General features: G+C 43.8%; 1 long non-coding RNA gene across 3 annotated transcripts; it reads left to right on the forward strand.

The window, feature by feature from the left end:
- The first annotated feature begins 1,783 nt into the window (after positions 1 to 1,783).
- On the forward strand, positions 1,784 to 24,071 carry LOC106613528 (uncharacterized). 3 transcript variants are annotated; one of them, XR_001330502.3, is made up of 8 exons: positions 1,784 to 1,930; positions 6,340 to 6,567; positions 6,658 to 6,711; positions 7,131 to 7,236; positions 7,768 to 7,930; positions 13,870 to 13,954; positions 14,446 to 14,508; positions 16,112 to 24,071. It is a non-coding gene; the product is annotated as an uncharacterized LOC106613528 (long non-coding RNA). The 3 variants fall into 3 exon arrangements; XR_001330500.2 differs by lacking the exon at positions 16,112 to 24,071 and having other exon boundaries at positions 14,446 to 15,029; XR_001330504.2 differs by lacking the exons at positions 6,658 to 6,711; positions 16,112 to 24,071 and having other exon boundaries at positions 14,446 to 15,029.
- The last annotated feature ends 1,273 nt before the right edge of the window (positions 24,072 to 25,344 follow it).

Consider the following 25,344-nt stretch of genomic DNA (forward strand, 5'->3'; position numbering starts at 1 on the left):
GAGTCCAAACTGGAGATTTTTGTTTCCAACCGACGTGTCTTTGTGAGACGCAGAGTAGGTGAACGGATGATCTCCGCATGTGTGGTACCAACCGTGAAGCATGGAGGAGGAGGTGTGATGGTGTGGGGGTGCTTTTGCTGGTGAAACTGTCTGTGATTAATTTAGAATTCAAGGCACACTTAACCACCATGGCTACCACAGTATTCTGCAGCAATACGCCATCCCATCTGGTTTGCGCTTAGTGAGACTATAATTTGCTTTTCAACAAGACAATGACCCAAAACACACCTCCAGGCTGTGTAAGAGCTATTTGACCAAGGAGAGTGATGGAGTGCTGCATCAGATGACCTGGCCTCCATAATCACCCGACCTCAACCCAATTGAGATTGTTTGGGATGAGTTGGACTGTAGAGTGAATAAAAAGCAGCCAACAAGTGCTCAGCATATGTGGGAACTCCTTCAAGACTGTTGGAAAAGCATTCCTCATGAAGCTGGTTGAGAGAATGCCAAGAGTGTGCAAAGCTGTCATGAAGGCAAAGGGTGGCTACTTTGAAGAATCTCAAATATAAAATATTTTGCTTAACACTTTTTTGGTTTCTACATGATTCCATATGTGTTATTTCATTGTTTTGATGTCTTCACTATTATTCTACAATGTAGAAAATAGTAAAAAGTAAAGAAAAACCCTTGTATGAGAAGGTGTGTCCAAGCTTTTGACTGGTACTGTACATATATATATATGAATAGTATGTAAATAGTATTTTGTGTTGTTGTTGTCTCTTGGTGCCTTGACAATATGCCTTTTAATGTAATAATATCTTATGTTGTTCTTGTCTATAACTGTGTACTCAGTCATGTATTTTATGTTTTATGTGGACCCCAGGAAGAGTAGCTGCAGCATGTGCAACAGCTAACATGGAGATCCTCTTACAGATTTTAGTTTTCCCATGTATGTTTTGAGGTCGGATTTTAGCACGTTAGCACATAGGGCACACCGATTGTGTCACCTCTTTGGTCAGTGTGTTAAACCTGTGCTGGTTGCCATCTCGTTAGTGGGAAGGTGTTTCACCTGTGCTGGCCCAAGTGCTATTTAAAAGTGGCTGGCTCCAGTTGTCTTGAGAGATGTGGATATTCAACACCTTTAGATGGCTCGACCTATTTTGATTTCTAGACAAGCAATCCTTTATCTGATCTCCGCTGTTTTCATTTCTGCTCAACTTTTTGGTGTAGGATTTTATTTTGTTTTCCTGTTCTGGAGCAAATTTAGTGGGCGATCGTGGTGGTTGTCTTTTAGGTCCCAGTTGTTGCTAGAGAACTTTCAGTGGACATCCCATGAGTGTCTTTCAGAACCCCTCCTAAAACCCCACCTGTTTCGTTTTGGTTGTTGTCAGTGACTTTTTGTTAGTTCCCCTATCTGTTTGAGCAACATTATTTGGTTTTCTTGCTGGGGAATGTAACAATCCTAATGAACTGTTACATTCCTCACATTTCTTGATGTATTTTGCTATGGAGACGAAAATAATTCCATTCAAGTTGTTTTTGTTGTAAAAAAAAAAAAAACTGCTGCTTTTGACACAACATAAACATACGCCTACCAGGGTCTTTGCTGTATTTAACCATTCTATCAAGAAGTTATAAAGACTATGGCAAAGCCAGCCTCATTTGGCTCAGCCAGCATCACTCATGGCCCGTTACAAAAAAATATATATTATAAAAATTGTTTTTTTTTAAATAATCATAATATTATAAATAATAAAATAAATACAAATAAAACTCATGGGCCGTTACCGTAGAAACAGATCACACTGTTGTTTAGTGTAGCTGGTTAGCTAGCAACATTTTCGCGTAGGAATTTGTAATCCATGACAAATTATGTGTACGAGTTGAACAAGTTGCTGCATCGCTTGTGCGGGAATTTCTCTGTCGGAAGGTAGGTGGAGATATGTGCACATTTGAAATAGGAATAAAATGCAAACGCTAGCTATCTCTCAGCTGGCTAACGCGTTAGCCCGTCTAAACAACACCACCATATCATCTGGATTTGTGTAAAGTGTGCTTACAAACAGATAATATTAGATAATGTAGCTAGACAGTCAGAAAACGTAGCTAGCATTATTAGCCATAATTTGAACGGGTAACGTTACAGTTATGCTAGCTAACAACAGGCTCAGTCCATGTTTGTTTACCTGCACACACTAAATTACGGGGAGCAAATGATTGCTTGCATGGATAAAGTCAAGAGCATCAGCAATAGATCCGACTTGCTACAACTGTTTTACCTGAGCGGTCTATCTATCAAAAACAAGGTAATCTAGCTAGCTAGCTAATAAAACAAAGATGCGTTTGAATGTATTGAGAGTGAAAATGGAACATAACTATGTATTAACTAATATGCTGATTGTAATATTTTATTCAATGATAAAGACAGTCCCTTAAAATCAATGTTGGAGATCATTGTAAGACATCATATTAGACATAAAGATGACAGGACAGGCTTCAACAGCGATGCCATCCAGACCAAATCAATTAACGTTATACAGAAGTTATTGACAAAGTCTCCAACAGCGACACAAACAGTGTATGACGTCAACCCCAGCACAGAAGAGAACACTACTGAATTTATTTTCAACAAAACTGAAATGTCAAGGTATTCATCATAAACTAAAGGAATTTTATTAGATCATCTCAGCAACCAGAAGGCAACATGTTAGTTAGATTATTTGCAAGGGTTCTGTGTTGATGTCTTCCGGACTGTTCTTTGTGATTTGTTTTCTGTCACAGGTCGCTTACAGAGGTTGTCTGTCCATCACATTGTACATTATCATCATTTGAAGCATCAGATACTCACCCCACAGCTACCCAGAGAAGTATCTGGAGCCATAAATGTAGCCAGAGCCAGCAGGACCGACAGCCTGTACATTCCTTCCTAGATAATGACATCTCCACTAAGAGGGAATCCTTTTCAGACCAAAAAATACTGTTGTCACCTCAGAGAGTACTCATAAGAAGAAAACAAGCCGCCTCAGACAAGGCATGATTGCAGGTCCCATAGCTAGTTCTTCCCAGGTACAGTGTTTGACTAAATGAAACCTGGGTCGTATTCATTAGTGCACACTGTAGTAAAACGCTTCACAACGCAAAACAAAAAGGAGTTTTTTTTTATTGGAGAAGTTCAGTCCCTCCCTGTTTGACTGTTTTCTTCAGTTTGGTGCCTTTGTAACCGATGTGAAATGGCTAGTTAGTTAGCGGTTGTGCGCGCTAATAGCGTTTCAATCGGTGACGTCACTCGCTCTGAGACCTGAAGTGGTTGTTCCCCTTGCGTTGCAAGGGCCGCGGCTTTTGTGGCGCGATGGGTAACGATGCTTCGTGGGTGTCAGTTGTTGATGTGTGCAAGGGTCCCTGGTTCGAGCCCAGGTTGGGGCGAAGAGAGGGACGGAACCTACACTGTTACGCCTTGTGAATACAACCAGATATTGGTATAAGGGATTTGTATATTCATAATCATGGATACTGTCACGATCGTCGTTGGAAGCATACTTGGACCATAGCGCAGCGTGATCTGGGTTCCACATGTTTATTAAATGAAACTCAAAAAAAACTAAACAATAAAGAATAAACGAACACGTGAAGGTAATGAAGTGCTCACAGACAACTACACAAAAACAAGATCCCACAAAACACAGTGGGGAAATGGCTGCCTAAATATGATCCCCAATCAGAGACAACGCTAAACAGCTGCCTCTGATTGGGAACCATACCAGGCCAACAAAGAAATACACACACTAGATTACCCACTCTAGTCACACCCCGATCTAACCAAAATAGAGAATAAAAAGGCTCTATGGTCAGGGCGTGACAGTACCCCCCCCCCCCAAAGGTGCGGACTCCGGCCGCAAAACCTGACTCAATAGGGGAGGGTCTGGGTGGGCATCTAGTGTTGGTGGCGGCTCCGGTGCAGGGTGAAGTACCCACTCCGCTCGCGGATCCGCCAGCATCGGTGGCGGCTCTGGTGCGGGACTTTGCCCCCGCCCAGACCACGGGTCCAGCCATGGAGCCGGGTAGAATGCCGTGCCCGGACTGGGCCTCGGCGCAGAGGAGGACCCCGGCCATGGAGCTGGGTTGAACGCCGCACCTGGACTGGGCACCGGCGCCGAGGAAGGCTCCGGCCATGGAGCTGAGTTGGCCGCAGTGCCTGGACTGGACATCGGCGCAGAGGAAGGCTCCTGCCATGGAGCGGGACTGGACGCCGTGCCTGGACTGGGCACCGGCGCAGAGGAAGGCTCCGGCCTTGGAGCTGGACTGGACGCCGTGCTTGGACTGGGCACCGGCGCAGTGGAAGGCTCCTGCCCTGGAGCGGGTCTGGACGCCGTGCCTGGGCTGGGCACCGGCGCAAAGGAGGGCTCCGGCCTGTGGACCGTCGCAGGAGGTTCCGGATTGCGGACCGTCGTAGGAGGTTCCGGACTGCGGGCCGTCGCAGGAGGTTCCCGGACTGCGGGCCGTCGCAGGAGATTCCCGGACTGCGGGCCGTCGCAGGAGGTTCCCGGACTGCGGGCCGTCGCAGGAGGTTCCCGGACTGCGGGCCGTCGCAGGAGGTTCCCGGACTGCGTGCCGTCGCAGGAGGTTCCCGGACTGCGTGCCGTCGCAGGAGGTTCCCGGACTGCGTGCCGTCGCAGGAGGTTCCCGGACTGCGGGCCGTCGCAGGAGGTTCCCGGACTGCGGGCCGTCGCAGGAGGTTCCCGGACCGTCGCAGGAGGTTCCCGGACTGCGGGCCGTCGCAGGAGGTTCCCGGATTGCGGGCCGTCGCAGGAGGTTCCCGGACTGCGGGCCGTCGCAGGAGGTTCCGGACTGCGGGCCGTCGCAGGAGGTTCCGGACTGCGGGCCGTCGCAGGAGGTTCCGGACTGCGGGCCGTCGCCGGAGGCTCCGGACTGCGGGCCGTCGCCGGAGGCTCCGGACTGCGGGCCGTCGCCGGAAGCTCCGGACTGCGAGCCGTCGCCGGAAGCTCCGGACTGGGGATCGTCGCCGGAAGCTCCGGACTGGGGATCGTCGCCAGAAGCCTGGTGCGTGGAGCCGGCACAGGTGGCACCGGACTGGTGACATGCACTTCAGGGCGAGTGCCAGGAGCAGGAACAGGACGTACCGGACTGGGAAGGCGCACTGGAGGCCTAGTGCGTGGGGCCGGTACAGGTGGCACCGGACTGGTGACACGCACATCAGGGCGAGTGCGAGGAGCTGGCACAGGACGTACTGGGCTGTGGAGGCGCACTGGAGACCTGGTGCGTATAGCCGGCACAGGTTGTACCGGAACGATGACACACCTCGCACGGCGAGTGCAGGGAGCTAGAACAGGACGCACCGGACTGGGAACACGCACTTCAGGGAGCGTGCGAGGAGGAGACACAGGACGTACCGGACTGGGGAGGCGCACTGGAGGCCTGATGCTTGGGACCGGCACAAGTTGCACCGGATTGGTGACACGCTCCTCCAAACGCCTGCGTTGCCGCATACTCCTAGCCAACTCTATTCTCCGGTATCCCTCCTCGCACTGTTCCATCGACTCCCAGGCGGGCTCTGGTACTCTCCTTGGGTCGACCAACCACCTCTTATTTCCTCCCAGGTTGTCACTGGCTCACTCCCCGGCTCCGCCGACCACCCCGTGTGCCCCCCCAAAAACATTTTTCGGGCTGTCTTTTGTTTTTTTATGTGGCCGCAAACCCCGCCGTCGTCGCTGTCCTCCCTTCTCTCCTTGCGTCTGCCGCCAAGGAAGGCTTTCGTCTCCTGCCAAGATTTCCTCCCAAGTCCAGTATGTCTTCTCCTCCTTGGTCTCCTCCCAAGCCCAGGATACCCTCTCCTCCTGGACACGCTGCTTGGTCCTGTTGTGGTGGGATCTTCTGTCACGATCGTCGTTGGAAGCATACTCGGATCAAAGCGCAGCGTGATCTGGGTTCCACATGTTTAATAAATGAAACTCTCAACAACAAAAAACTATAAAGAATAAACGAACACGTGAAGCTAATGAAGTGCTCACAGGCAACTACACAAAAACAAGATCCCACAAAACACAGTGGGGAAATGGCTGTCTAAATATGACCCCCAATCAGAGACAACGCTAAACAGCTGCCTCTGATTGGAAACCATACCAGGCCAACAAAGAAATACACACACTAGATTACCCACCCTAGTCACACCCCGACCTAACCAAAATAGAGAATAAAAAGGCTCTCTATGGTCAGGGCGTGACAGATACAGTATCTTCACTGAACTGAATCTTGTGATACATACAACTGATGAAAGCTCACTTTATTCCCTTATTTGGTGATTTGAATTGTGTTTTCTCTAAGGAATCCAATAGATAATGCTAGACTCGACGCCCCCTAATCTTCTTCTGGTAAATGAAGAAGACAGCAAAAACAGCAGAGATGGGCCTCCATTGATTGTCCAGTCACAGAGAATGGTTACAGGGCTGACCGAGCTCTCCCCTGCTGAGAGAAAGCCAACAGCCACGTAGCACACCGGGGAAAGGAAGTGATGAAGATGGATATGGGTTTGAGAGAGTAGGAAAAAAACAAGTAAGGAGCTCTGAGTTTCCTTCAACAGTTTTCATGATCATTTCTTATTGTAGCCTATTTCATATATGTGTATTTATTTATTTTCAAAAGAAAAATCAATGACCAATCAAAATGATGATCTGCACATGTCGGAGAAGATTTTGGGTAATTATAACATTTTATCAAGCTGAATGTAACATTAATTAAATGTCCATTGTTATCATTATGACACTTCTGTTGCAGTAGTGGATGACGTGGACAATATATTTGATTGCAGACATTGATGAGGAGGAGTTGAGTGAGCTCTCCACAGTGTCCTTCCACTCCTTCAGTTTGCCTCAGCCCAGTTCTGATAGTAAACCCATGGGATGCATCCCAAATGGCACCCTATTCCTTACATAGTGCACTACTTTTCACCAGAGCCCTATGGGCTCTGATCAAATGTAGTGCGCTACATAGGGAATAGGGTTCCATTTGGGACTCGTATATGATTACTGGACAGGAGCTCAAATATTTGGCCTGGTTTGAGTTAAAATGCTGTGATGTTTAGTGATAATGTCTTTCTGTGTTTTCTACCCTGAAAGAGCTCATCCTTGGATCTAGCAGCAGTTTTTCAGTGCCGAGTGGAGGAGTTAGAGTTTCACATTCTCAGATACACCTGATCTGAGATATGGGATTGTACAGAAGAAGGTAGGATTGGATCACCTTTGTAATGGTATAGTTATACCACCCTGCATAGAGATAACACATCAGTCAGACAGGCGATGCATCCCAAATGTCACCATATTCCCTATGTAGTGCACTACTTTTGACCAGGGCCTATATGTCAAAAGCCGTGCACTATATAGGGAATTGGGTGCTATTTGGGACGTAGTACTTATTATGGTGAATTAAATGTTCTTCACCAACCATTAATTAACATATAGGAGTGCTTTCTTGATTTACATCAGTGAGTAATAAGTCATAGAACGTTCTGTAAGTTCCAGTATTTAATTCCGTCTCGACTTCACATGGCATTTTGTCACTAGGAGATTAAGACCCTCCGGTGCTGCGAGAGCAAGGTGCCTCACGTTGGCCACTGCTGAGATCCAATGGCTGTGTTGTTGTATTAAGCAACGTTTTTTTTTGGCGCAATGGAATATTATATTACTTTATATGTTCAGTGTAATAATTGAAACATTATTAACCATGACATTTATTTTGGTTGTTATTGTTCCATAGGAGCGTGTCAATTTATTGCGGTGTGGACGGGCTGTATTGAATGTCTTCAACAACCACAAGGAGCTCGATTCAGGCACTGGAAACCTGAACCTTCTCAAGGGAACAAGAGGTCGCAGTGACATTTAGAATGCTGTCTTTATTTGAACGTTATAATATCTGCAAGGTAAAAACACATGGTTACATGACACATCTTCTGCTATTGAAATTGCCATAGGTCAAATGTACATTTCACAGATTGCGCCTTTAAAGGTAGACTCAACGAGACGATGTTGCATGCACGAAGTAAACACATGGTGGGTCAATTACCGCAACAATTAAGAGCGTTAAGGCGTGAAGCTAAACTTCTCCTCCGTTTTGGTCCTGTAGCTACCACATTGTAGTAGCGTGAAGCGGCCCAGTGCACATACTCTGTGCGACTGTGTGAGAGCAAAGTCTTGCAACACACTCATCTCAAAATCTGCCATGCTGCTCGTTGCATCATCTCGCTGAGTCTACCTCTAATCAATTCTTCTGCACTATTTTAAAATCACGACTAATTAGTTAGTAACACGTGCCGCATAGAGAAACACTAACAACCAATGAGTTTTTGATTTTAGTTCACACTTTTTGACTTAATCAATGCCCATGTCTACTCTCGTCAACCAATATGCTCCATTTCCAGATACCTTTTGTTTTTAGGATCATGTATGGTTTGATATGTTTTGAAGGCTGGTTCCAACCTGAAGACTCCCAAGTTCCCTCTCTGGGTGGTGTGCAGCGAGAGCCATTTCAGCGTGCTCTTTGGTGTGCAGGAGGAGCTGTTGAGTGTAGAGGTCGACCGATTAATAGGAATGGCCGATTAATTAGGGCCGATTTCAAGTTTTCATAACAATCGGTAATCGGTATTTTTGGCCACCGATTTGCCAATTTAAAAAAAAATATTATTATTATTTTTTAATGTTTTTTTTTATATACACTGCTCAAAAAAATAAAGGGAACACTTAAACAAAACAATGTAACTCCAAGTCAATCACACTTCTGTGAAATCAAACTGTCCACTTAGGAAGCAACACTAATTGACAATACATTTCACATGCTGTTGTGCAAATGGAATAGACAACAGGTGGAAATTATAGGCAATTAGCAAGACACCCCCAATAAAGGAGTGGTTCTGCAGGTGGGGACCACAGACCACTTCTCAGTTCCTATGCTTCCTGGCTGATGTTTTGGTCACTTTTGAATGCTGGCGGTGCTTTCACTCTAGTGGTAGCATGAGACGGAGTCTACAACCCACACAAGTGGCTCAGGTAGTGCAGCTCATCCAGGATGGCACATCAATGCGAGCTGTGGCAAGAAGGTTTGCTGTGTCTGTCAGCGTAGTGTCCAGAGCATGGAGGCGCTACCAGGAGACAGGCCAGTACATCAGGAGACGTGGAGGAGGACGTAGGAGGGCAACAACCCAGCAGCAGGACCGCTACCTCCGCCTTTGTGCAAGGAGGAGCAGGAGAAGCACTGCCAGAGCCCTGCAAAATGACCTCCAGCAGGCCACAAATGTGCATGTGTCTGCTCAAACGGTCAGAAACAGACTCCATGAGGGTGGTATGAGGGCCCGACGTCCACAGGTGGGGGTTGTGCTTACAGCCCAACACCGTGCAGGACGTTTGGCATTTGCCAGAGAACACCAAGATTGGCAAATTTGCCACTAGCGCCCTGTGCTCTTCACAGATGAGAAAGCAGGTTCACACTGAGCACGTGACAGACGTGACAGAGTCTGGAGACGCCGTGGAGAACGTTCTGCTGCCTGCAACATCCTCCAGCATGACCGGTTTGGCGGTGGGTCAGTCATGGTGTGGGGTGGCATTTCTTTGGGGGCCGCACAGCCCTCCATGTGCTCGCCAGAGGTAGCCTGACTGCCATTAGGTACCGAGATGAGATCCTCAGACCCCTTGTGAGACCATATGCTGGTGCGGTTGGCCCTGGGTTCCTCCTAATGCAAGAAAATGCTAGACCTCATGTGGCTGGAGTGTGTCAGCAGTTCCTGCAAGAGGAAGGCATTGATGCTATGGACTGGCCCGCCCGTTCCCCAGACCTGAATCCAATTGAGCACATCTGGGACATCATGTCTCGCTCCATCCACCAACGCCACGTTGCACCACAGACTGTCCAGGAGTTGGCGGATGCTTTAGTCCAGGTCTGGGAGGAGATCCCTCAGAAGACCATCCACCACCTCATCAGGAGCATGCCCAGGCGTTGTAGGGAGGTCATACGGGCACGTGGAGGCCACACACACTACTGAGCCTCATTTTGACTTGTTTTAAGGACATTACATCAAAGTTGGATCAGCCTGTAGTGTGGTTTTCCACTTTAATTTTGAGTGTGACTCCAAATCCAGACCTCCATGGGTTGATAAATTGGATTTCCATTGATTATTTTTGTGTGATTTTGTTGTCAGTACATTCAACTATGTAAAGAAAAAATTATTTAATAAGATTATTTCTTTCATTCAGATCTAGGATGTGTTGTTTAAGTGTTCCATTTATTTTTTTGAGCAGTATATTTTTTAAAACCTTTATTTAACTAGGCAAGTCAGTTAAAGAACACATTCTTATTTTCAATGACGGCGTAGGAACGGTGGGTTAACCTGTTTAGGATAGGGGGCAGAATTTTCACGGCCGGATAAAAAACGTACCCGATTTAATCTGGTTATTACTCCTGCCCAGAAACTAGAATATGCATATAATTGTCGATTTGGATAGAAAACACCCTAAAGTTTCTAAAACTGTTTGAATGGTGTCTGTGAGTATAACAGAACTCATATGGCAGGCCAAAACCTGAGAAGATTACATACAGGAAGTGCCCTCTCTGACCATTTCTTGGCCTTCTATAGCCTCTTTATGGAAAATAGAGGATCTCTGCTGTAACGTGACATTTTCTAATGCTCCCATGGGCTCTCAGAAGGCGCCAGAAGGGGGAATGATGACTCTGCAGTCCCTGGCTGAAAAACAGTAGCGCATGTGGATAGTGGTCGATCTGATAACAATGAAACGGGTGCGCGCGTGCACGTGAAGAGTCCATTTGACATTTTCAGTCTTTGAACGAAAACGACGTCTCCAGGTCGGAATATTATCGCTATTTTACGAGAAAAATCGCATAAATTGATTTTTAACAGCGTTTGACATGCTTCGAAGTACGGTAATGGAATATTTTGAATTTTTTTGTCACGATACGCGCCGGCGCGTCACCCTTCGGATAGTGTCTTGAACGCAAGAACAAAACGCCGCTATTTGGATATAACTATGGATTATTTGGAACCAAAACAACGTTGGGTGTAAACTAGAAGTCCTGGGAGTGCATTCTGACGAAGAACAGCAAAGGTAATCCAATTTTTGTTATAGTAAATCTGAGTTTGGTGAGTGCCAAACTTGGTGGGTGTCAAATTAGCTAGCCCGTGATGGCGAGCTATCTACTCAGAATATTGCAAAATGTGCTTTCACCGAAAAGCTATTTTAAAATCTGACACCGCGATTGCATAAAGGAGTTCTGTATCTATAATTCTTTAAATAATGTATGTTTTTTGTGAACGTTTATCGTGAGTAATTTAGTAAATTCACCGGAAGTTTCGGTGGGTATGCTAGTTCTGAACGTCACATGCTAATGTAAAAAGCTGGTTTATGATATAAATATGAACTTGATTGAACAAAACATGCATGTATTGTATAACATAATGTCCTAGGAGTGTCATCTGATGAAGATCATCAAAGGTTAGTGCTGCATTTCGCTGTGGTTTTGGTTTTTGTGACATATTTTAGCTTGAAAAATGGGTGTGTGATTATTTCTGGCTGGGTACTCTCCTGACATAATCTAATGTTTTGCTTTCGTTGTAAAGCCTTTTTGAAATCGGACAATGTGGTTAGATAAAGGAGAGTCTTGTCTTTAAAATGGTGTAAAATAGTCATATGTTTGAAAAATTTAAGTTTTTGGATTTCTGAGGTGTTTGTAATTCGCGCCACGCCCTATCATTGGATATTGGAGCGGTGTTCCGCTAGCGGAACATCTAGATGTAAGAGGTTAACTGCCTTGTTCAGGGGCAGAACGACAGATTTTTACCTTGTCAGCTTGGGGATGCAACCTTAAGTTAACTAGCCCAACGCTCTAACCACCTGCTTTACGTTGCCAAGGTAAGTTGCTAGCTAGCATTAAACTTATCTCATAAAAAAACAATCAATCAATCATACACATTAGTTAACTACACATGGTTGATGATATTACTAGTTTATCTAGCCTGTCCTGCTTTGCATATAATCGATGTGGTGCGCATTCGCGAAAAAGGACTGTCTTTGCTCCGACGTGTACCTAACCATAAACATCAATGTCTTTCTTAAAATCAATACACAAGTATATCTTTTTAAACCTGCATATTTAGTTAATATTGCCTGCTAACATGAATTTCTTTTTAACTAGGGAAAATGTGTCACTTCTCTTGCAAACAGAGTCAGGGTATATGCAGCAGTTTGGGCCGCCTGGCTTGTTGCGAACTGTGAAGACTATTTCTTCCTAACAAAGACAGCAGACTTCGCCAAACGGGGATGATTTAACAAAAGCGCATTTGCGAAAAAAAGCACAATCGTTGCACGATTGTACCTAACCATAAACATCAATGCCTTTCTTAAAATCAATACACAGAAGTATATATTTTTAAACCTGCATATTTAGCTAAAAGAAATCCAGGTTAGCAGGCAATATTAACCAGGGGAAATTGTGTCAGTTCTCTTGCGTTCGTTGCACGCAGAATCAGGGTATACAGAATCTGGCTCGTTGCGAACTAATTTGCCAGAATTTTACGAAACTATGAAATAACATTGTAGGTTGTGCGATGTAACAGGAATATTTAGACTTATGGATGCCACCCGTTAGATAAAATACGGAGCGGTTCCGTATGTCACTGAAATAATAATGTTTTCGAGATGATAGTTTCCGGATTTGACCATATTAATGACCTAAGGTTTATTATATTATAGTTAAGTCTATGATTTGATATTTGATAGAGCAGTCTGACTGAGCGGTGGTAGGCATGGTTTAGAGAGAAATAGTCGACGCGTCATAATTCCTGTAATAACTTGCGGCTGAACTTGAAAGGGGTTCCTTCGTTATTTTACCGTTCATGTCTTCCATAGAGAATGTCTTGATCTACTTCAAACAAGGTCTGTGTTTTGTGCTTAAACCGCCTCGGCGTTTTGATACCCGTGTAAATCTCACTAGGTAACATTTGTCAACATATTTTCATAAATCCACTCTACAAAAAAATGTATCTTCGCTTATATTGATCAGAGTTATATCCTATGGATATCTACACAGTTATAAAATTGGCAAGGTGGTGTAAGCCTAAACCAAACACAGACCTTATTTTAAGTTAATCTAAAAATATCCTATGGAATAAATGAAGGAACCGCTTTTCAGATTTTGCTAGAAGGTGTCATGGGAATTATGACTCGCACTTTGGTAGTCAATTCTTACCATGCCCATTATTAAAATAGGATTTCCTGCATATGGAAATTACAGTTTTTGTTTTCAGCATTCATCACAGGTAACTTAAACTCTATTTTTATTATTCAAACAGTTGAGAGTATTTGTCTCCTAAGCAGACTCTTCAGTATCGTTGTCACTTCAGAGCTCTGTGTGTGTGTGTGTGTGTGTGTGTGTATATATACATATTTAAAAAATCATAGCAATAATCGGCCGATTAATCGGTACAGCCCTTTGTGGCCCTCCAATAATCGGTATCGGCGCTGAAAAATCATAATCGGTCGACCTCTAGTTGAGTGACCAGTGTGGGCTCGGGGAGTTTGACCTATACTACTACGATGGCCTAGCCAATCAGCAGGAGGAAATCTGCCTCACTGTATGTATAGAACACTGATGATGGGTTGGTTTGATCTGCTAGAGAACTAGACACAGATGCATCCCTTTTGTATGTAGCTATTTGCTTCTTGATTTGATTTATTTGGTTATTGATGTGAAATGATCAGCCCCATTCATTCTTCACATATCACATATTTAATGACTTACAGAATCATAAAGCATATCAAGTTAATGAAGAGTTTGTATTCTTGTGTTTATTTCCAGCTGTAGGCAGCACAGGAATATCTGCCGGCTGCCAAGATATCAACACTGATCTCATTCCTCCTCTTGAACACTGTATACGGACAAAGTGAGTGAACTCATTTTTCTTGTTAAAAAAGGCCTTAATTGACTCTGTTCTACTCCCACTTGTGTGCCTTCACCAGTATCCCTATGTAATCTGTCTTGTTTTCATTTGGTCCGTTTGGTTTATTTTAATTGCACTAGGATTTAATTTGACTTCCACTTAGATTATTATGTACTTTTAACGTGTCCTTGAGTGTATTGAAAGGCGCCTGTCAAACACAAATGTGTTATTATTGAAGGATTTATAATGCTGCCTATTGATATTTCAAGTGATACTTTGAACAACATTTGTTGTACAACATTTTTATGTAACAGTATTCCTGATTCCGATTGAGTGTTTAATAGTCACATGTACAGGGTTGCAGGTGTGATTGAAGGGTACAGTGAAAATATTAGGCTTTGAGCTGCAACATGCAGGACTAAGTGAAATATAATAATGAAAATGTAAACATTTACTAAAGTCTTTGACTGTTTGTGTTTTGTTTTCCTATATAGAAAGATGCCATTGTCGATTGGAATGACACCAAGCCCATACTTTGATTGGCTAGTGGCTAGAAGGTGATGACAGTAGATGAGATTAGGCCTTCCCCATGGCTGGAGACAAAATATACTGCTTTGTTATTAAATAGATGTACTTACAAGTATATTTGTATTGTATAAAGTATATTATTTGTATTGTATTAATAGTATTGTCTTTTATCAACAACCACACGTTTTGACACGATCATGGAGGCCATTTTGTCCATGTCACTGATGTCTTGAGATGTTGCTTCAATATATCCACATACTTTTTCTCATTGGTTTTGAAGATGTTACAGTAAGTGGTGCAGGAAGTGTTGATGCATACGCCTTAAAACGAGTCATTACCTCATTGTATCTTACATGGACATGCCCAAGATAAATAGGAGTGCCTTGGATTTGTCATAGCCTATGACATGCATCTTTCAAGACCATTAGTCTTAATGTATTACAATATCCATAATGTATTATGATATGTGGTGTGTATTTTTGACTAAGTATTTTATATGACTGGTCAGAGTAATCTGTTTTATTAAGGTAAAAGTTGTGGATCACCTGTACCTTGCCTTTTGTCTTCTGTGGACTACTGCACATGGGACACATGCAATGCCTTGATTGTCCTCACGCTGCCACTGTTGAGTTGTAAATGGATCCTGAATGCAGTCAACTCTACTCATTCCAGTGACAGAAGAGAAGCTATATGAAATGTTTATTTTTCCAGAATATTTACAACAATAGTGTTTTTTTTACTTGAAATAAGTCAGAAGTCAGTGGATTAGGGAACACCTATAATGTATCTATGTAGTTTATGTACAGAATTTGAGTAAATATTGGCACTACTTTCTCCATTTCGCAAGAACTATACACAAAGGTGGTGTCACGATCGCTATCTTTGAACTCCCGATCATAAATAAACCAAGGCGCAACGTGCATGGAATTCCACATCATTTTAATGAAAATGAAACTCACCAAAACCACAAGCTGGGGGAAAACGTGATGTTCTGGGGATGCTCAAAGGCAGGCACACAAAAACAAGATTCCACAACTGAAGGAGGGAAAAAGTGCTGCCTAAGTATTGCTCCCAATCAGAGACAACGATGGACAGCTGCCTCTGATTGGAAACCACACTCAGCCAAAACAAAGAAATAGAAAAACTAGATTGCCCACCCCACATCACACCCTGACCTAACCAAACTAGAGGAAAATAAACGTCTCTAAGGTCAGGGCGTGACAGGTGGAGCCCGGTCAGTTTATTAGTGGCCATCTTATTCTATGTATTTGAAGCTTGAGTGATTGCAGAAACATCTCCACCCACTCATGATAACGTCACATACTTTATGAGCTTGGGCCTCTAGCCGGGGCCAAATCGTTTATTTCATTCTTTTGGCTGGAGTAGATGTCTCCTCAACTTAAGGTCATAGCCATATCATACACTGATAAAATATGTGTCATTGAATTGCAAATGTGAGAGTGATGACTGTATTTTTGGCATTTCTTTGACATTTTGAATCCCTTCAAATATTTTTTCTCACAGTAACATGTCAATGTATTAAGTGATTTATCTTCAAATGTATCTATTTCTCTTCTTTAAATAACATATTTTTTTATTGCATCACATCATCCATTGCTCTTTTTTTTTTAGGGTTCACAGTTCTGGGATGTAATGCAGGCAGGGAGGGGGTGGCAAGAAGGATCCCTATGCCAACACCTCAAGCACCAAGGATCAAAGACACTGCAACTGGCACTGAGATAGAGAGCGATGCCGTCTTCATTTACTGTGAGACCCACTTATATCTATAGTCAGTTGAAGTCGGAAGTTTACATACACTTAGCCGAATACATTTAAACTCAGTTTTTCACAATTCCTGACATTTAATCCCAGTAACAATTCCCTGTTTTAGGTCAGTTAGGATCACCACTTTATTTTAAGAATGTGAAATGTCAGAATAATAGTAGAGAGAATGATTTATTTCAGCTTTTATTTCTTTCATCACATTCCCAGTGGGTCAGAAGTTTACATACACTCAATTAGTATTTGGTAGCTTTGCCTTTAAATTGTTTAACTTGGGTCAAATGTTTCGGGTAGCCTTCCACAAGCTTTCCACTATAAGTTGGGTGAATTTTGGCCCATTCCTCCTGACAGAGCTGGAGTAACTGAGTCAGGTTTGTAGGCCTACTTGCTCGCACACGCTTTTTCAGTTCTGCCCACAAATTTTCTATAGGGTTGAGGTCAGGGCTTTGTGATGGCCACTCCAATACCTTGACTTTGTTTTCCTTAAGCCATTTTGCCACAACTTTGGAAGTATGCTTGGGGTCATTGTCCATTTGGAAGACCCATTTGCGACCAAGCTTTAACTTCCTGACTGATGTCTTGAGATGTTACTTCAATATATCCACATAATTTTCCTCCCTCATGATGCCATCTTTTATGAAGTGCACCAGTCCCTCCTGCAGCAAAGCACCCCCACAACATGACGCTGCCACCCCTGTGCTTCACGGTTGGGATGGTGTTCTTCGGCTTGCAAGCATCCCCCTTTTTCCTCCAAACATAACGATGGTCATTATGGCCAAACAGTTCTATTTTTGTTTCATCAGACCAGAGGACATTTCTCCAAAAAGTACGATCTTTGTCCCCATGTGCAGTTGCAAACCGTAGTCTGGCTTTTTTATGTTGGTTTTGGCGCAGTGGCTTCTTCCTTGCTGAGCGGCCTTTCAGGTTATGTCGATATAGGACTCGTTTTACTGTGGATATAGATACTTTTATACCTGTTTCCTCCAGCATCTTCACAAGGTCCTTTGCTGTTGTTCTGGGATTCATTTGCACTTTTCGCACAAAGTACGTTAATCTCTAGGAGACAGAACGCGTCTCCTTCCTGTGTGGTATAACGGCTGCGTGGTCCCATGGTGTTTATACTTGCGTACTATTGTTTGTACAGATGAACGTGGTACCTTCAGGCATTTGGAAATTGCTCCCAAGAATGAACCAGACTTGTGGAGGTCTTGGCTGATTTCTTTTGATTTTCCCATGATGTCAAGCAAAGAGGCAATGAGTTTGAAGGTAGGCCTTGAAATACATCCACAGGTACACCTCCAATTGACTCAAATGATGTCAATTAGCCTATCAGAAGGTTCTAAAGCCATGAAATCATTTTCTGGAATTTTCCAAGCTGTTTAAAGGCACAGTCAACTTAGTGTATGTAAACTTCTGACCCACTGGAATTGTGATACAGTGAATAATAAGTGAAATAATCTGTCTGTAAACAATTGTTGGAAAAATGACTTGTGTCATGCACAAAGTAGATGTCCTAACCGACTTGCCAAAACTATAGTTTGTTAACAAGAAATTTGTGGAGAGGTTGAAAAACAGGTTTTAATGACTCCAACCTAAGTGTATGTAAACTTCCGACTTCAACTGTATTATGCTGCATCCCTGGGCTCCTGTCCTTTAAGAACCCAACAGACCGTTGTGTTATCAGAGTAGCCATTTTGAGTGGAAGGGTCAATACCGGGCCAAAACACTCTTGGCAATGGAAGTGGGTGGAACAGGAAGGAATTTCTTGACTATGTCAGTCAAGGTATTAAGTATCTGATTTTAGCTCTCTAAAATGTAGTCATTTTACTTCTCTGTTCACTTGCAGCTGGTATATAGAAAGACCTACTGTGTGCAGAGCCGTGGTCGAGTGGTTAAAACTGCTGGCCAGCACATATACAGTGCCTTCAGAAACTATTCATACCCCTTGACATAGTCCACATTTTGTTGTGTTTCAGCCCGAATTCGGATTAAATCGATTTTTTTCTTACCAATCTTCACACAATATCCCATAATGACAAAGTGAAAAATGTTTTTGGAAATGTTTGCACATTTATTGAAAATGAAATACAGAAGTATCTGATTTACCTACACTAATAATTCAAGGGTTTGAAGAATCTCAAATATAAAATATATTTATATATTTTTTTAACACTTTTTTTGTTACTACATGATTCCATATGTGTTCTTTCATAGTTGTGATGTCTTCACTATTATTCTACAATGTAGCAATGAGTAGGTGTTCTAAAACTTTTGACCGGAAGTGTAAGTATTCAAACCCCTGAGTCAATACATGTTAGAATCACCTTTGGCAGCAATTACAGCTATGAGTCTTTCTGGGTAAGTGTCTAAAAGCTGTGCACACCTGGATTGTACAATATTTAAATTCTTCAAGCTTTGTCAAGTTGGTTGTTGATCATTGCTAAACAGCTATTTTCAAGTCCTGCCATAGATTCTCAAGCCGATTTAAGTCAAACTGTAACTAGGCCACTCAGGACCATTCAATGTCGTCTTGGTAAGCAACTCGAGTGTATATTCGTCCTTGTGTTTTAGGTTATTGCCCTGCTGAAAGGTGAATTTGTCTCCCACAGACTGAACCAAGTTTTCCTCTAGGATTTTGCCTTTGCTTAGCTCTATTACATTTATTTTTATCCTAAAAAAAATCCCTAGTCCTTGCAGATGACAAGCATACCCATAACATGATGCAGCCACCACTATGCTTGAAAATACACTATATATACAAAGGTATGAGGACACCCCGTCAAATTAGTGGATTGGTAGTAGAATGGCCTTACTGAAGACCTCAGTGACTTTCGTCGTGGCATCGACATAGGATGCCACCTTTACAGCAAGTCAGTTCATCAATTTTCTGTACTGCTAGAGCTGCCCCGGTCAGCTGTAAGTGCTGTTATTGTGAATTATACAACAGGTGTTTCTAATCCTGAATGCTGATTAGTTAAAACCGCATTGCAGCGGGTGTCTATTCCACAAGTTACCACCGGCTAAAATGCCTATTTACTCTTTTCCATCTGACTGCGCAATCCACTGTCTCATCAGCCCAGCCAGGCAACTTATACACTTGATCTCCACTATAAAAAGCATCTAGACATTCTCACAATTCTTTTCGACTAACATTTTGTTTTCAACAGCGGAGATTTGTATAAACCTTGCTATCTGTCTCTCCTACATTTGCAACATTGTTTCAATATTCAAATTCGATCTACAGCTGTTCCATAGTAATGAACGTGTTGGGAGTCGGGATGAGACAGACAGATGTTTCTCAGCCAGTCAAAATCATGAATCAGCTGGCATCATTTTTGTGGATATATACAAAGAAATGTTAATTGAAAAAAGTTGAAATGAAACGAAGTGCAGCTAGTTTGCAGTCTTTCCAGCTTCAGCTTGAAGTGATTGTGTTGTTGGCTAGCTCCTCTGAACAACAGTGTCCTGACAAATGAGCACATTTTCTATGACAGGCGAAATCGCGCCTCATTAGCTAATTGTTATGGATGTATCCAAATAAATGTCACTAGAAAACAGCTTATGCAAATGCAGCTACTTTGCTTTTATTCTTGCTGCAGTTTTTGATGTGACTTTAAGTTAGCCGTAGTTGGTTAGCTAGCAAGCAAGGGTTAAGAATGTTGCCAGACAGTATGGCAATGGAACATTTAGAACGAACGACTGGGTCGTGTCCATAGATACAGAACAAAAAGACTGAACAACTGGGTTGCGTCTCTGGCAACCGAACCGATAGAACAAACGACCAGCCGGCTTGGGTAGCAACCCTAGATTTGTGTCGGGGCTATATCTTATGTAAGGATGATATAGTATGAATAAATTCATCAAAATATATTTTTTTATGAAAATATGTCAATTATTATTTGAATATATTGGTAACCCGTTGTTTAAAAGTGATAATGCCCTCGAAGCCGGTGTTTGGACGATATATTGGCACGGTTTTCCGATAAATCCTCCAAACTCCGGCTTCTCAGGCATTATCACTTAAATGGATATGACTAAGAGTCACAACAACTCAACCACAAAGTGGTAGGCCACACAAGATCACAGAACAGGACTGCAGAGTGCTGAAGTGCGTAGGGCTTAAAAATTGCCTGTCCTCGGTTGCAACATTCACTACCTCGTTCCAAACTGCCACTGGAAGCAACGTCAGCACAAGAACTGTTCGTCGGGAGTTTCATGAAATGGGTTCCAATGGTCGAGCAGACGCACGCAAGCCTAAGATCACCATGTCAATGCCAAGCAAAGCATCCCCAAACCATCACACTACCACCACCATGCTTGATCGTTGGTATAAGGTTCAAACTGTGGAATGTATTGTTTGGTTTTCACCAGCCATCATGGGACCCATGTCATCCAAAAAGTTATGCTTTTGACTCACCTGTCCATAGAACATTCTTTCAAGAGTCTTGATGATCTTCCAGGTGCTTTTTGCAAACTTGAGTCTACGTTTTGGACAAGATGGGTTACATTATGTCTGGCAAAAACCAAACGCTGCATTCCACAGTAAGAACCTCATACCAATGGTCAAGCATGGTGGTGCTAGTGTGAGGGTTTGGGGATGCTTTTGCTGCCTCAGGACCTGGACGACTTGCCTTAATAGAAAGAACCATGAATTCTGCTCTGTATCAGAGAATTCTACAGGAGAATGTCAGGCCATCCGTCTGTGAGCTGAAGCTGAAAAGCAGCCGGGTCATGCAACAAGACAGTAATCCAAAACACACAATCAAGTCTAAATGAAAATTATAAAAAAAGCAAACAATTTCAAGTTTTGCCATAGCCTAATCCCAATTGACATGTTGTGGCAGGACTTGAAACGAGCAGTTCATTCTTGAAAACCCACAAATGTTGCTGAGTTAAAGCAGTTCTGCATGAAAGAGTCAGCCAAAATTCTTCCACAGTGATGTGAGAGACTGATCAACTACAGGAAGCATTTGGCTAACTTTGTTAAATAAAATAAGTATATATATTTTTATGTTATTTGTGAACTCAGGTTCCTTTATCTAATATTAGGTTTTGGTTGAAAATCTGATAACATTCAGTATAAAAAATATCCAAAAATAGAGAAGAAAAAAATCTGAAATACTTTGTCACGGTATGTGTGGGGTACAGAGATGAGGTAGTCATTAAAAAAGCATGTTAAACTATTATTGCACACAGAGTGAGTCCATGCAAGTTATTATTTGACTTGTTAAGGACATTTTTTACTCCCGAACTTATTCAAGCTTGCCATAACAAAGGGGTTGAATACTTATTGACTCAAGACATTTCAGCTTTTCATTTTTAATTAATTTGTAAAATAAAAAAATAAAAAACAATCTCATAATTCCACTTTGACATTAAGGGGTATTGTGTGTAGGCCAGTGACACAAAATCTCAATGTAATCCATTTTAAATTCAAGCTGTAACAACAAAATGTAGAAAAAGTCAAGGGTTGTGAATACTTTCTGAAGGCACTGTACATGCACCAGGGTTCAATCCCTAAAAAGCATAACAATACTAAAGGTAGAGTGGTATTCCACTCTCCTTTTGAAAAAAACAAAGACATACTGTGAGGAACCAAGGTTTACATCTCTTAAGGAATTTGATGTAGGTTCTACTGATAATGCTTGACGTATTAGTCATCATCATGTAGGGATATGTGCATTCACAAAATGAGATATGAGAGCCATGAATTAATCATAAGACCACACAAAATGAATCGAGGGCCCTCTATTACAGAAACGTGTGTGGGCACCTCATAAAGAGAATGTCATGCAGCCATCTACATAATTATAGCATTAGCTATAAATAAAGGTAGTTTGCTTACACAAGGATTATTTAATTGGATTAAAGTGTTTACTTTTGATGCAAAAAAATAATTTTGGCTGGTTTCTAATGCACGTCACATGGAGCCATGTTTTGAGTTATTCAAAATCTCTTACAGAATATATGGTGTGTCAGTTTGTCCATTCTGTATCACCATTACCATAGGGTTGATACAGAAAATGCAACCTGGAATCAGGGGTAGACTTAAAATAGTAAAAATGTCAATCCGTGACACCCCAATTAGTATGATATGAATTTCTGGATGTCCATCATCAATTTCGTATGATATTTTACAAATTACAATTCGTATGAAATGTTACGAATTTGCAATTCATAGAATATGTTATGAATTTCCAATTTGGCTAACATTAGCTAGTGGGCTAATGCTAACGTTAGCTAGGTTTCTGATGCTAGCTAAGCTAGGGGTTGGGGGTTAAGGTTAGGGTTAAGTTTAGGGTTAGGAGTTAGGTTAAAGGCTTAGGTGAAGGGTTAGCTAATATGCTAAGTAGATATAAAGTAGCTAAAAGTTGTAAGTAAGTTGCTAATTAGCTAAAATGCTAACGTTGTCCCTAATGTCATGTCCTGACCAGTAAAAGGGGTCATTTGTCATTGTAGTATGGTCAGGGCGTGGCATGGGGTGTTGTTTTTGGTGTGTTTTGGGGTTGGTTTGTTTCATGGGGATTTGTTCTAGTTTTCATTTTCTATGTTCATTTTCTACGTGTGGCCGAGTATGGTTTCCAATCAGAGGCAGGTGTCTTTCGTTGTCTCTGATTGGAAGCCATACTTAGGCAGCCTGTTTTTTCCTGTGGGTTGTGGGTGGTTGTTTTTCGTATAGTCAATGTTACCTTACGGAACTGTCGTGTGTCGTTTTGTTCTTTTTTTTTGTTTAAGTGTTCACGTTACTCTAATAAAAGAAGATGAGCACTCAACACGCAGCGCTTTGGTCTAATTCTTCCGACAGTTGTGACAGAACCACCCACCAACGAAGGATCAAGCAGCGTGGAAGGGAGCAACAGGAGAGGTATCTGGAGTCCTGGACCTGGGAGGAAATCCTGGACGGGAAAGGACCCTGGAGTCAACCTGGAGAGTATCGCCGCCCGCTGGAGGAGATAGAGGCAGCGAAGGCGGAACGGCGTTACTGGGAGGAACGGCTGGAACGTCAGGAGGAGGCTGAGAGGCAGCCCCAAATTTATTTTGGAGGGGGGCATACGGGTAGTTTGGCTAGGTCAGGGGGGAGCCCTGACCTAACTTCCCGGGCGTACAGCCGTGGAGCAAACCGGTGCCAGTCATGGAGTCAAGCACGGAGCTTGATGCGAGATTCCGGAAGGAGGTACTGGCGGAGAGGGCACGACTGAGCAGAAATGCAGAGGGGCGAGCGATGCATTACGGGGTGATGCGCACTATCTCGCCCATCCGCACGCACAGTCCGGTGCGGTCGGTACGGGCTCCGCAGCGTTGCCGTGCTACAGTTGGCACTCAGCCAGGAAGGAGTGTGCCTGCTCAGCACATCTGGCCGCCAGTGCGTCTCCTCGGTCCAGTTTATCCTGCGCCTGCTCTACGCACGGCAGCCCTCATTCCCCAGCACAGCCCAGTTCGCCCTGTGCCAGCGCTCCGCCTGTGCCGGGCTACAGTGACCATCCAGCCAGGATGGAGTGTGCCAGCCCTGAGCTCCAGACCTCCGGTGCGCCTCTACGGCCCAGTGTGCCTCGTGCCTGCTCTGCGCACCCAGTCTCCTGTAAGTCTCCCCAGTCCGGGGAGACCGGTCCCAGCTCCATGCAGGAGGCCTCCATTGACGCTCCTCAGCCCGGAGCCTCCAGTGACACTCCTCAGCCCGGAGCCTCCAGTGACGCTCCTCAACCCGGAGCCTCCAGTGACGCTCCTCAACCCGGAGCCTCCAGCGACGTTCCGCAACCCGGAGCCTCCAACGACGCTCCGCAACCCGGAGCCTTCAGCGGTGGTCTGCAACCCGGAGCCTTCAGCGGTGGTCTGCAACCCGGAGCCTTCAGCGGTGGTCTGCAACCCGGAGCCTTCAGCGGTGGTCTGCAACCCGGAGCCTTCAGCGGTGGTCTGCAACCCAGAGCCTTCAGCGGTGGTCTGCAACCCAGAGCCTTCAGCGGTGGTCTGCAACCCAGAGCCTTCAGCGGTGGTCTGCAGCCAAGAGCCTTCAGCGGTGGTCTGCAGCCAAGAGCCTTCAGCGGTGGTCTGCAGCCAAGAGCCTTCAGCGGTGGTCTGTAGCCAAGAGCCTTCAGCGGTGGTCTGCAGCCAAGAGCCTTCAGCGGTGGTCTGCAGCCCAGAGTCTTCAGCAACGGTCTACAGCCCAGAGCCTCCAGCGGGGGTCGGCAGCGCAGAACAGAACAGGCGAAGGGGGGGTTTAGCACAGGAACCGTCGTTGACGGTGGCCACCCTCCCTTCCCTCCCTTTAGGTTTGGGGTTGTTTTTGTGGGGTTTTTTGTTTTGAGGTGCAGGGGGGGGGGGGGGGGGGGGGGGGGGGGGGGAAGAGTACTGTCACATCCTGACCAGTAAAAGGGGTCATTTGTCATTGTAGTATGGTCAGGGCGTGGCAGGGGGTGTTGTTTTTGGTGTGTTTCATGGGGATTTGTTCTAGTTTTCATTTTCTATGTTCATTTTCTATGTGTGGCCGAGTATGGTTTCCAATCAGAGGCAGGTGTCTTTCGTTGTCTCTGATTGGAAGCCATACTTAGGCAGCCTGTTTTTTTCCTGTGGGTTGTGGGTGGTTGTTTTTCGTATAGTCAATGTTACCTTACGGAACTGTCGTGTGTCGTTTTGTTATTTTTTTGTTTAAGTGTTCACGTTACTCTAATAAAAGAAGATGAGCACTCAACACGTTGCGCTTTGGTCTAATCCTTCCGACAGTTGTGACACCTAATGAGATTCGAACACGCAACCTTTGGGTTGCTAGACGTTTGTGTTATACGACGACCCATCCACCCTGACCAACCATCCTACTTTTTGCCTTAAGTAACCTTCTGTCTTATGTAACCATACCAACCGTACCATATCATACTCATTTGAGTGTCCCGGATTTACATTTACTATATCTATTCTATGAGACCAGGCTTGAAAATGGCAACCCAGAGGAAGAGGACTTTATCAGTCCTTGCTGAGAATAAATAAATAATCTCTGTCTTCGCAGTGACTAATAAAGTTTTTACTGTTCTATATCATTACTGACCATACCATTACTGGGGTACCATACAGACCAATTGAATGGAAAGCCA

Source organism: Salmo salar, chromosome 10 (assembly GCF_965601325.2).
Source record: "Salmo salar chromosome 10, fSalSal1, whole genome shotgun sequence".
In the NCBI taxonomy this organism is placed as follows: Eukaryota; Metazoa; Chordata; class Actinopteri; order Salmoniformes; family Salmonidae; genus Salmo; species Salmo salar.